This window comes from Henckelia pumila, chromosome 4 (genome assembly GCF_033568475.1).
Source record: "Henckelia pumila isolate YLH828 chromosome 4, ASM3356847v2, whole genome shotgun sequence".
In the NCBI taxonomy this organism is placed as follows: domain Eukaryota; kingdom Viridiplantae; phylum Streptophyta; class Magnoliopsida; order Lamiales; family Gesneriaceae; genus Henckelia; species Henckelia pumila.
Window position 1 is genome coordinate 158,097,966 of NC_133123.1, and position 14,116 is coordinate 158,112,081.

The following is a 14,116-nucleotide window of genomic DNA, read 5'->3' on the forward strand; positions in this document are numbered from 1 at the left end:
TCTCCATCTCTTTTTTCTAATTCAGTTATATATATATTATATATATATATATATATATATATATATATATATATATATATATAACTTAAAAAACACTTCTTTGATAAATAAAAACTTAAAAATTCTCTTTACTATAATTTCAAGTCTAATGTGTAACTCAATGTGTAATTTTCTTGTGTATATGTAACATCACTCAAATAATAATTTGGTACAAAAATTAAATAAATCTAATTGGTTTAGTAATTTTTTGTCCAAAAAATTAAAGTTGATTTTCAATATACAAAATTAAGTTTTGAAAAATGGAAAGAATGCCTTATAAATAAAATAAGATGCACGATTGTAATATTTAAATATATCACTAATATAATATACTTAATTATTTTACAGAGGGACTCTCACACGGATATTGAGACCAATTAGCGAGCCATCTCGAAAATACATGTGTAGCCATCTGTTTACTTTATTAGGATTTAACGAATAATTATATCGGAAAAACACTGAATAAAGTCTCAAAATTATATCCTCTGACCCTCCACATTCAAATCCTTCCTCATGGTTGTTTTGCGATACAAAATAATTTTCAACTTCGCCATCATTCCAGATCCTTGCGTTACCCACTATCACTACCACATGTGACATGTCTAGCTCCACTTTTTTCTAAGTTTTTTTTTTTTTTGAAGGTTCCTTGTATATAACCTAAAAAATACACTTTATTTTGTTATTTAACAAATCTAAAAATTTATTATCATACATTTTTTAAAATAAAACTAGAAATTTTCTTAATTTTTTATAACTACAAACCTCGTCACACTCATCAAAAGGTTTGTTGACATTATCCATGCCTCCAACTATCGTAGTGTGACTAGCGATTTGAAATGTTTTGTCAGGTTCAAAGTATTTGAATTGTAAAATTTTCAGTCTAGTTTGCTATAACGATAATAAAATATATCAATTTCGTGTAAATGCACAAAGTTTATATTTTATGATACATATATTCTTACACATTTGCAAGGCTCGGTAGAGAACAATTTATTTTACACGAGATTTCTGCACTCGCTAGTAACAACGATACTAAAGTCTATGATAGACTGAAAATTATCACCCGTTGAAGCTTCCTCAAGTGTCTCTCCCTGATCTCTCACTTCAGTGAGTCACTTTTCGAAAAAGTTAAACTCAAGGATTTCAAATTCAGAATTTCATTCTTGAAGATAGATACATGTTTATGTGGTTAATGTCTATGTGAAAATTAAAAAAAAAAAAACAATAGTTACTACGAGCAATGTCAATATATTGCATGAATATGTCTCCCCTTGTTCCCAATTTTTATTGCAATATATTGTTATTGCTCATAGTCATTTCTGTTTTTTTTTTTCTCACAAACATATTAACCAAAAAAAATGTATCTATTTCTAAGAATGACATTCGAAATTTGAAATCTTTGAGCTTAATTTTTTTCGAAGAGTGGCTCACTAAATTGAGAGATTATGGTAGATATATTCATGCGCCTTTGTAGCAGGCGTGACGTGTATTGAAATGATTTGCAAAGAAATTGAAAATAGAAGCGTGCGACAGCTAAAGTTATTTTTTGGACATACAAGATGTATTTGAAAATTTACATAACTATTACAAAAAGGAAAACATAGGACAAATGTGACAAAAAAGGGTGCTTCAAAGAATGATATATTTCAGTATCCATAGACTCCAGTCTCATTATTATTAGCGAGTGTAGAGATCCCGTGTACAAGAACTTGTTTTTTACTAAGCCGTGCAAATGATAATAATATATGGACCATAGAATATAAACTTTGTGCAATTACATAAAATTGATATATTTTATCATCGATTTAGGAAACTAAACTCAAAATTTTACAATTCGCAATGAAGAAACATTTCAAGTCGCTAGTCAAACTCCGATAGTTGCAGGCATAGATAATGTCTACAAATCCTTTTATAAGTGCTATCAAGTTTGTAGTTGTAAAAAGTTAAAAAAAAAAATTCTAGTTTCATTTAAAAAAATGTATGACAATATATGTTTAGATTTGTTGAATACAAAGGAGGGACCTTCGAAAAAAGAACTTAGAATAAGTGGAGTTTAGTATGTCACATGTGATGGTGATAGTAGGCAACACAAGAATCTGGAAAGATGTCGAAGTTAAAAATTATTTTGTGTCGCAAAACAGTCATGTGGGAAGGATTTGGAAGTGGAGGGTCAGAAGGTATAATTTTGAAACTTTATATAGTGTTATCGATGAATAATTATTCGTTAAATTGTAATGAATTAAAGAGATGACTATGCAGGTATTTTCGAAATCACTCACTTATTATTTTCAATACTCGTGAGAGACTTTTTGTAAAATAATTAATCATATTATAATCATGCATCTTATTCTATTTATAAAAGATTATTTCCATATTTGCAAAATTTAATTTTGTATATTTGAAAATCATTTTTAATTTTTTGGAAAAAATTACTATAGACGATTAAATTGATTTAATTTTTTGTATAAAATTATTATTTGAATGATGTTACATGTATAGAACAAAGAAGTTTTTTTTCAGTATATATATATATATATATATGGGATCTATCCAAAACCGAATTGGAAGACGAAGATGAAAAGTACATGTAAGGGTGACAGGGCAACACAAGTATCAAACATAGCTTCTTAGAGGGTGTTTGGTAAAAGAATTTTCAAATAGCTCATGAGCTGTTAAAATAAGTTTATAAGATGTTTTTAAAAAGTAAGGTTATCATTATATTTTTTTTGAAAAGATACTTTTTTGATATTTTACTTTTCCGTATTATCTTTATACATTTTATTAAATACTCACCATGTTCCTACCTATCATTTTTGAAATTATATTTTACCTATCGTTTTACATAATTTATAATTTTTTTTAAAATTAAAATATAAAATAATTTTATTTTTAATATATGTTTAAAATTTATTATATGATAAAATTTTAAAACTATTTTTTTACAAATATAACTATTTACATTATTTTCATAGTATTATATATATTTTTGGTAATTTATACTATAAAAAAATCTTATAATACGAAACGCATCAAATAATTTCATCCAAAAACTTTTAACATCTTATTTTTAAAATAAGATTTAACAGTTTATAAGTTCTTCAAACAACTTTTAAGTTCTAAGAACTTATAAACTCTTTTTAATAAGTTTAGTCAAATACAATACCCTTTTAGTTATGTTATCATTCTATTTCAATTATGCATAAGAGAAAATATATGGCAAATAAATCAATTTAACAAATAAGACGATAAAAAGTTTCATCATCTTCTGCACTAGATCAAATTTACGCTGTTAAATTATATTATCAATGTGTGCACCACAATTAAGTTTTAGAATTTCGCAGGAAGCTAGAAATTATAACAATCATATACTGTGTAACATATATGCTATTTATACCAGTTGTGTTCTAGGATGACTAAGATGTGCTTTGATCTAAAGATGATTTAGTCTCCATTTGTATTTACCATCAACACTATTCTAGATAACAAGAGAAATAGAAATCTATATATAAGTGTCGAAAGGTGAATAGTATTCTAGAAGGGATTAACTTCTATAAGTGCAATACAATTTAATAACGATTGGAACTAATATAGGGCTTTACTCGATTGGACATTTAAAAACAATAAAAGTACTTAAATGTCAACAAAATAAAAAATATTTAGATCGACACAGTCGCAATTCTAAATCCCAAACAATTGAAACAACCATTATCTACAAAAATTCCCAACATTGACGATAGTTTTCAGAACCAATCGATTATAAGCGCTCAACACTAATGTATGTTATTACCATGATCCAACACATAATAAGTATGAATCAAATAATCAACAACATTAATCTAATAATGAGCATCAGAGGCGATTGCTCGTGTGAGCTAGCCAATCTCAACTTGTCAGACATACCTTAATTCATAAAGTAAATGTGTGCACATAGCGCATAATGAACATTCTTATAATAATGAGCACAATGTACTTTGTATCGATATGTTTGGTTTTTCCATGATATTAAGGGTATTTTGTGTAAGCAATTATCGATTGATTATCGTAATAAAACTGTTACAGCTCCCACTGAACTGCTTACTACACCTAAATGATCTAGAAATCTTCTCAACCAAACAACTTCTTGCACTACAGAAGCACACGCCCCAAATTATGCTTCCATTGTGGATATAGATACACATGTTCCTTTCTTTCTTCTTCAAGATATGCATCCACCATTTAACAAGAATGCATATCCAGAGGTGGATTTACACTCATCTAAATCATTACTATCTTAGTATCCTTTTAAACGCACTCTAGTGTCTTCTTCCTAGATTAGACTGATACCTGCTGACCAAATCCACGACATAACAAATATCGAGACGAGTACGTATCATGGATTTCTTCAAAAATGTTTAGGCATATTTTACGACTTAAGTTCTCGCCTTTGCCCACAGTAGTGTCAATGGGTTTGCAATTCGACATTCTAAATCGCTCTAGAACCTTTTTAATGTAAAATTCTTGAGACAATGCAAGCAGCCTCTTAGAGCGATTTTTGTAAATTTTAACACGTGGAATGTAATCTGCCTCACCCATGTCTTTCATTTCAAAATTCTAGGACAACCACTTCTTGATGGTTTCTACATATGCCTTGTCATTTCCAACTAACAATATGTTATCGACATAAAAAGATAGAATTACAAAATTTTTACTGGATCTTTTTATATAAACACAATGATCTTCATCAATCATAATGAAGTCATGTGAGATTATTGCTCTATGAAATCTTAGATAACTTTGTTTTGAAAACTGCTTAAGGCTATAAATTGATCTGTTCAATTTATAAACTTTGTTTTCTTGACCTTTAACGACAAAACCTAATGGTTGTTCCCTGTAGATTTCTTTCTTAAGTTCTCCATTGAGAAAAACAATCTTAACATTCGTCTGATATAATTTTAAATCCAAATCCAAATTTGCAATTATGACTAACAACAGATAAATAGAAGTAAATCTCACAACTGGAGAAAATGTTTCTTCATAATCAATACCCTTTTGTTGAATATAACTCTTTGCCGCTAGTCGAGCCTTATACCTCTCTATTGTTTCATCAGCCTTTCGCTTAATTTTGAGAACTGAGAACCCATTTGCTCCCAATAGCATTACGACCATGTGGAATTTCAACTAGTTCCCAAATTTTGTTTGATTTCATTGAATCCATTTCTTTTTCCATTGCATTCATCCATTTGTCCTTTGAAGGACAAGATAGAGTATCATCTATGTTTTTAGGCTCTTCTCATCAACTGAAGATATGATATATGTGTGTCCCTCAATCGCATAATGACGTTTAAGCATACTTTTTCTATTACTCTTTCGAAGTTGGACATCAGATGAATCAATTTGATCAAGATTACTTACACTCGGATCGTATGAATTATCGTGAGAGGACCATTAGGAATCATCAAAAAACAAATTAGAATATCAACTAACGCAGGTTTTGATGCCAATGCGGAAATCTAACTCAAATATATCGTAATAAATCGAATAAACACGATTTGATATAGGATCGTTAACGTAGTTGATTGACTAACCTTCATTTCATTGTTTATAAAGCCTCGATGATCCGGATCCAATCATGAACGGAAAGAAAATGATTTCACATTCAAATTCCAAATGCTTAAAATGTGTGATATTATTTTGGATGCAATTATGGAAAAATGACTCGGCCTTCTGTCTCTCAATTCATCCAAAAATATTGTGATACATGTATGTAGTGGAAGTTACATGGGAGTTACATAGGTGGAGAAAAAAAATCCCTCCAATAATTCAAATGCAAAATTTGAATATATTTTGGGTCGAGGGCGATCCCTTAACCCAATTTATATTTCTTACAAAAACAATATTAATTACACGTGTTTTTGTGATTGTTAGATTGATGATTTTGTTGATATTGATTGGCAATGATGTTAACATTTGTGTTATTTGCCAATGGGTGTGGTGTAATGATATTATTATGGTTTCATGAATCAATATATGCTGATGATATTCTATTATCCACAAATCCATTTATCTTTGAGTTTTGAATATTTTCATCTTTGTGCACCTTTTAAATGTTTACGTACTGTTGCTATAGCAACATATTGAAATTTATAGTAGAAATTGATCCACAATTATTTTCAATATTGGAGTGAGGTCAGAAGAGTGCATATGACGATTTCGACAGAGAACTTTAGTTTTGGAAACACAATGCCCTAAGGCCTATATGTGAGTTTTACCTTAGGATATCTCGAGAATATGATGAGAAATTGATGGTGGAAGGTGATAATGGAGTTTATTAAGTAAATAAATAATAAATAAATAAAGAAAGCGCAATTAAAAAAAAACTAAATTGAAAAAGTTACTTAAAGGCCATAATTGATTATGGTATTACTTACAAGGTCAGCATGAAACTTAGCAGAAACAAAAATTGGTTTTATAACTAAAATGCAGATGACAAAAGGTATTTTGACAACCAAAACTCGTCGAATTGGTTGATGTCCATCAACGTGAAACCTTTGTAGGCAAATTACTCCCACCCCACAACCACCCCCCTCCCGTTATTCTGGACCACAAAACTTTTTTGGAATATAATAATGATTATACATAATTTACAGTTTTTTAATCACCAAGTGAGGGATACACAAAGATAATTCCAATCAATGGAGTATCCTCAGCATATTTGTATGCTTTTTTACGCCCCAGCACCGTGAATGATAAATTTTTTGTAAATATGTATATATGTTGTATCTTCCTACAATAAATATACATATATAAAAGAAAACGTAGATATCATTTTCGGCAAAACTAGGAAAGCACATTTTTTTTATGCGAGGACTCGTACAAATGTTGGTCACAAGTAGACCATAACATTTATGTAGGATAAGACATATGTCATTGAAGTTCTCAATGCGTCTTCTGGTCCCTAATGGTTGAGAGTAAGGCCAGATGGAACTTAAGATGGATTATCATGAGCACACGTCTTTTTCTTAATCGCCACTAGAAGGCAAAGCTGCAAGAAAAGTTAAACAACTGAGTAGAGTGGACAGAAGAAAACAGAGCATGAATTTACAACTGATCAACTATGATTGACAAAGAGCTGATTGATGATCGTAAATCTCTATGATGTCATGTTGAAGAGTAGAGTGCGCAAAAGAAAATAGAGCATAAATGTGGAAATAATATAAAAATAATAATTTATCCTGTACAAGTGTAAAATGCCCTTGTATAAATTAAAATTTTGTACAAGTAGAAAACTCTTTTAATATTTACAAACACAACTTCAATACACAAATTCAAATTTAAATGTTAAACTTAATTCCATTCACTTTTAAAACGCACAATTTCTTTTTCCATTTTTGTGAAGACCCAAAAATTTACTTGAGCAGTTAACTGAAGTCAACTGAGTCGAGAAGAGAAGCTAAACTAAAATTGGAAGCAATTGACTAAACTGAAGTCAACTGAACCAAGACGAGAAGAAAAAACTGAATTGAACTGGAGGACAATCTGGAACTGAAAGAAAACACTGAACTGAACTGGAAGACCAACTGCAACTGAAACTAAAGTTAAGACAAACTGGAATTGAAACTGACCATGTTTATCAGTTGAGGAAAATGGATCAATCGAGAACAAAAGCAGCGATGCGGTAGACAACCAATCGTTTGATTAGTTTGGTTGAGCCATCCAGTTGTTTGTTTTGTGACAAACAAGCAAATAATATGGGATTTTGTAACTGATGAATGAATTGAAATTCATGTCAAATAATGACATTAAACGGGGAACCTAAAAGTCATATTTCTCCCTCTAAATAACACTCATATGTTTGAGTAAAGGTTACACAATATTCTGAGCAAAATCACAAAAACAGTGAGTTCGAGCATTCAGTTAAGCAGTTCAGTCGAGAACTCAGTTGAGCAGTAACGACAACCAAAACCAATTTAGCAATTTACAATGATTGGGCTTACTGTTTTAAAGTATGATACTCCATCTGTCTCTATTACATAACTAAATATGATATATGACTATATATTTGGGAAAAACATAAAAAGAAACGTGGACTACATAATTGGGACTGAGAGAGTATTATGTTTTAACGATTCCAATATATATGTTTTGCATTTCGAAATTTGATTTCTGATGCACTGAAACTTGTGAACTAGTGTTAAGAATATATATTCTGAACACTCTGCTCTGTTTTTTTTTTTCTATTCCGATTCTTTAAGGATAACATATAAGCGATTGGTACCAGTTAGCCTTGAAACTCATAAGTTAATTTGGTGCATAACTTGATCTTTATAATGCTAAATATATAAGTTTTCAGTTCAGTTTTGTTTTGGTGTATGCATATAAGTTTCTGAAGAATGATTTAAAAGCTGGGATTTTTTCGCCATTTATTGAGTGACATCTATATCACTCATCCACTAAAACCACCATCTTAGATAAGAATGAAGAAGAGATGGAGAATGACGATTAGAACCAGTTCTGGGGCTGGTGAAAACTGACTGCGAACCTGATTATTAATTATGTTTAAAATAAGTAGAGGTTTCAAAATGGCCGGCGGGGTGGGTCGGCTCTCAACCCGTTGTAACCCGCCATTAGGCAGGGTGAGGCGGGACGGGGCAAGGCGGAGCGGGGCGGACCACCTTCTAGGAGTGTTGGGAAAACACCAATCCAACCCATCTATTTTAGGTATAGGGGCGACTCACGTGTAAATTTGCGTGTTTTTGTGGGAAACCCGCAACCCACCATTAGGCGGGGCGGTGCGGGGCGATCCACCTTTAGACGGGTTGGAAAATTGCCATCCCAAACCACCAATTTTGTTGGCGGGGTGTGGGCAACACGACGGGTTTAACCCATTTTGACACCTCTAAAATTAAGCCACTGCGTTAGACTTTGAATTTCGTTTTAGTTGATTTCAGTTAATCATTGTAAAGAGAGTTTACTTTGAGATGATGTAGTTCAGTTTATGAATGAAACGACTGGTTCATGTAATCTGTATTACGAGACTCCTTATTCAAGGTGAAAACGTTAAGTGATCCTGATGTCAACTATAGACCCAGTTTCGGGACGTGACAATCTTGCTCACTCAATCGAAAAGGAAAGATAAGGCCTGAAATATTCAAAATCTTTCTATCATAAATTACACGCTCCATAAAACATCACATTAACTTGATAATAATTAAAATTCAAATCCATTTTCTTTAAGTATCGATCATCATCTTACATAAAATCATATATAAAATAAGTTGGAGAAAATAGAAACACATATTTGTCGAAGATGTTATGCACTCAAATAAATTATAATAAGCTGTTGTTGAAGACTAGATTTCCCTCAACCAAACAAATCTCCATGCTCTTTGTTCTCAATTTGAATGAAAGTGATCAAACGAAGTTAGCAAGTAGAAAACAAAACATTCCATCACAATAAAACAAAGTATATATTTTAAAATAGAGCATTCAATCACAAGATAGTTTACGTGATTCGGGTTTGAAAAACCTACATCAACGACTGTCTTTTCACTATGAACTTTGAAGTAGGACGTTTATAGATTGATCCTTTTACCACCACTATTTAATAATACTATCAAAAAATTCTAGATTTTTTCTTTCCTTCTGACCTCTTCGAGGAATTATTAAAACTAGAGTCAATTTCCAAGTTCTAGGCTAAAATAGAACCAACGTATATCTTCGGTACCAAAATTAATTTTCTTCGAATCTCTCTTACTAATAAATGTTATAAGTTAAAATGATCAAATCACTTTACGTTAGAAACATCTATGACGTTATAGTCACAAACAAACCTAAACTTTATTCAGATAATCAAAATTCATGAAAATGATTTTACCGTCTACAAACTATGATTTTCGCAACTTCTCGCACTCAATTAAATGTTCCGCATATCATCAATGTTTCAACCACTCAAGATAGAAGATACGAGATAAATGGTAAAAGAAGAGGAGAAAGTTCTTGATAAATCGAATCAGATATGAGATCGATATCACAAAAAATTAACCCTTGCGACGGCTGTGAAATACTAAGTAATCAAGCCTTAATTAAGTTGAGAGTTGACACTATAAAAATAAAATAATATTTTAGTGTTGGAGTTCTCATTCTCACTTCAACCCTTGTTTCTATTCCCCTTGAGAATGAGAGTGCGAGAAGTTGCAAAAATCTTGGTTATAGACGGTAAAATCATTTTCATGGATTTTGGTAATCTGAATAAAGTTTTGTTTTGTTTGTGACTCTAATTTCATTGATTTTGCTAATCTATATTGATTCAATCATTTTAAATCACAACATTTATTAGTAAGAGAGATTTGAGGGAACTTAATTTTGGTACGGAATATATACATTGGTTCTATTTTAGTCTAGAACTTGGAAATTGATCAAGTTTTAATAACTTCTCAAAAAGGTCAGACTAAAAAAATAATTCTAAAAGCTTGACTCTATTATATAGAGTGCTGGTAAAATGATCAATCTGTTAACTCCTCCTTCAAAGTTTATAGTGGAAAGACAGTCGTGGATGTAGGTACGTCAAAATAAAACCACGTAAAATATGTCCTTTATTTTCTTATGATTTAATGCTTTGTTTTTATTTGCTCACTTTTTTAATCACTTTCATAAATTGAAACAAAGAACTTGAAGATTTGATGTGTGGAAAGAAATCTAGTCTTCAACATAAGCTTATTGTGATTTATTTGAGTGTGTAACATCTTCGATAATTATGTGCTTTATTTTCTCCAGCTTATTTTATATATTTATTTTATGTGAGATGATAACCAATGCTTAAAAAAATGAATTTGATTTTTATTTATTATCAATTTAATGTGATGCTTTATGGAGAGTATAATTTATTATAGAAAGACTTTGCATATTTCAGGCTTTAAAAAAATGATTCAAAGAATTGTTCATTCATTTTCGATCGAGTGAGCAAGATTGTCACGTCCCAAAACTAGGCCTAGTTAATATCTACGTCATTTAGCATTTTCAAATTAAATAACAAGCTTCGTAATACAGATTTCATGAACAACCAGTTTGTTAATTCATAAACTGAACTACATCATCTCTTACAAAAATAAATTAATCTGTCTTTACAATTCTTCACTGAAATCAACTAAATAAAAACACAAAATCTAATGAAGCCACTTATTTTAAATAGAATTAATAATCAAGATCACAGTCAGTTTTCACGAGCCCCAGAACTAGTTCTGCTAATCATTCTCCATCTATTCTTCATTCTTATATGAGATCGTGGTTTTGTTGGGTGAATGTTATGGGTGTCATTCAGTAAATGTGGAAAAAATTGTCAGATTTTAAATCGTTTTTCAGAAACTTATATACATATACAGAAATAAAACTGAATTAAAAACTTATATATTTAGCAGAATACAGAATCAAGTTATGCACCAAATTAACTTATGAGTTTCGTGGCTAACTCGTACCAGTACCTTATATAATTATCCTCTAAAAGGTGAGGAATCAGAAAAGAGGAGAAACAGAGTAGAGTGATCACAATATATTCCTACCACTATTTCACAAGTTTTAGTGCATCAGATGTTGAAAACCATACTTTGAATGCAAAACATATATGTTGGAATCGTTAATATCATACTTTCATTTCTAGTTGGTCTTCCAGTTCAGGTAAGTGTTTTTTTCCTGTTCCAGTTTTTCCTCCAGTTCAATTTAGTTTTTTCTTCCAGTTTAAGTTTACCTACTCGTCTTGGTTCAGTTGACTTTAGTTCAATCAACTGCTTCTAGTTTAGCTCTTCTTCTCGGGTCAGTTGACTTTAGTTCAGTCAACTGCTAAACTGAGTTTTCGGGTCTTCACAAAGATGGAGAAAGAAATTGCGCATTTTAAAGGTGAGTGAAATTAAGTTGAATATTTAAATATAAATCTCTTTGTATTGAGGTTGTGTTTGTAAATATTAAAAAAGTGTTCTACTTGTGCATAATTTTAGTGAATACAAGACATTTTACACTTGTACAAAATAAATTATTCATTTTACATAATGAAAATTTTCACATTCATGATATGTTTTCTCTTGCACACTCTACTCTTCAACATGATATCAGATAGATCTACGATCCTCAATCATCTCTTCGTTAATCATAGTTGATTAGTTGTACATTCATGTTCTGTCTACGATCCTCAATCATCTCTTCGTTAATCATAGTTGATTAGTTGTACATTCATGTTCTGTTTTCTTCTGTGAACTTTACTCACTTGTTTACCTTTTCTTCCAGCTTTGCTTTCTAGCTGACAATTAAGGAAAAAAAAAAATATGTGCTCACCTTCAAACACAACATTCCTCTTTCAAGATAATATGTCTTAATTTCCGTAAGGCCCGACTCTCACCCAGGAGGACACTTCTTCATTTGCATACGTAGCTGCTGTCACTTATGGGGAGATATTGTACCGAAAGGCTAACATCAAAATTTTCCCAACTATGATAAACAATATTTTGATATAGACGATCTTTTTAAAAATATCTATAAAATGAAGAAGCTTCTGCATCCGGCGAAATCAAATGACCCAGAAGGCGCATTGGAAACTTCACTGACAGATGTCTTATCCTACATAAAACGTGTTCTGCTTGTGACCCACATTTGTAGGAGTCCTTGTATAAAAACCGAGCACTCTTGGTTTTTTGAAGGGTAAAAATGATATCTTTGTATTTTGAATCAGTCGAGGACTATTTTGTAATTAGTTGAGTATTAGGAGTTTCAATCGAGATAGTATATAAGTCCTGACAGAATCGGGGAGTTATAAAGAGATCGTAATTCTCAAATTCTCGTGTAAACCTTTTTGATAGGAAGAATGAGTGACGTAGGAGTTGTTAAATCTCTGAACATCTAAAAACAATATCTCATATCTTCTATATTTTCAGTCAAGCAATCTTTATAGTATTCTTAATTTTCAGTCGACCTTTTTTTCATACAAAAATTGTTGGTTAACTAAAATTGACAACCAAGGAAGAACTCAACTGAGCTAATTTTTGAAGCAGAAAAGTTTGAAGTGTGTATACGTACACCCTCCTCTACACACATTTATGATATAACAAGTGATGTCAGAGAGGGTTGTTCTTGAAAGGAAATTTGAAACTGATTTTATTTTCAAAATCGGATTTTGAAATTTTTCTAACATGCATATATCTAGTTGAGTATTTTTGACAGCTTGCAACGATCTTAAGAAATTGACATAAGTCCTTCCTCGAGTGTCCAAATGAAAAACCACTTTTTGAATTGAAAACCAGACTTATAGAGGGGGTGAATACACATTTTCGATCCAACACGACCTCATTATTTAAATCTCAAACAATCACTAAATCAATACAAATTAACATTAAATTGATGCAGTTTAGCAACTTAATCTAAAAGTAAAGGAAATATTTAAGTAATTAACCTCTAGTTGAGTATCACATAGAAAAATAACCTCAAATTTTTTATTATCTTATTTTTACTGTTTTGCGCTTTTTTAACATGACTCTCATTACTAAATAATAAATATTAAATTTTTGGCCTTGTCATGACAATTTAAAATATTAAATTTTGACCTTCTTAATTTAATGACAATTTAAAAGATTCGATTTGCCAAAGTAAAGAGTTTGAAAATCTTGTACGACAATTTTTAACTGTAACTTAATTTTTTAGAAAGTTTTGTTATTTTGGTTCGGGTTTAGTTTTTCTTTCAAGTATTATATTTCTCCAGCTACGGATTCTGTATGTTTACGTGGATAATGAACATGTAGTTGTTTCAAATAAACAATAACACAAAAAGGGAAAAAAAGGAAAAAAAACGCAAAACGTATTAACATCCAACATTCTTCCACGTGTCAAGTGTTATTGATTTAGGACCCGTTTGAATTTCATAGATTTTTCTTAAAAAAAAGTGCTTTTTTAAGCTTTAATTTTGAGCTTTTGAAAAAACTCTAAATTTGACTTAAAAAGTAATTTTTTAAGCATTTAAATGACCATCTAAACACCTTATAAACTAAAAAAGCATTTTTTTAAAAAAATATTTTTCTGATATGACTTTTGATACCAAACGAGTCCTTAATGTGTTGTGCTG

The 14,116-nt window shown here is 30.7% G+C and overlaps 1 long non-coding RNA gene across 1 annotated transcript; it reads left to right on the plus strand.

The window, feature by feature from the left end:
* The first annotated feature begins 11,806 nt into the window (after positions 1-11,806).
* On the plus strand, positions 11,807-12,732 carry LOC140894426 (uncharacterized). The gene is made up of 2 exons (XR_012153822.1): positions 11,807-11,907; positions 12,292-12,732. It is a non-coding gene; the product is annotated as an uncharacterized lncRNA (long non-coding RNA).
* The last annotated feature ends 1,384 nt before the right edge of the window (positions 12,733-14,116 follow it).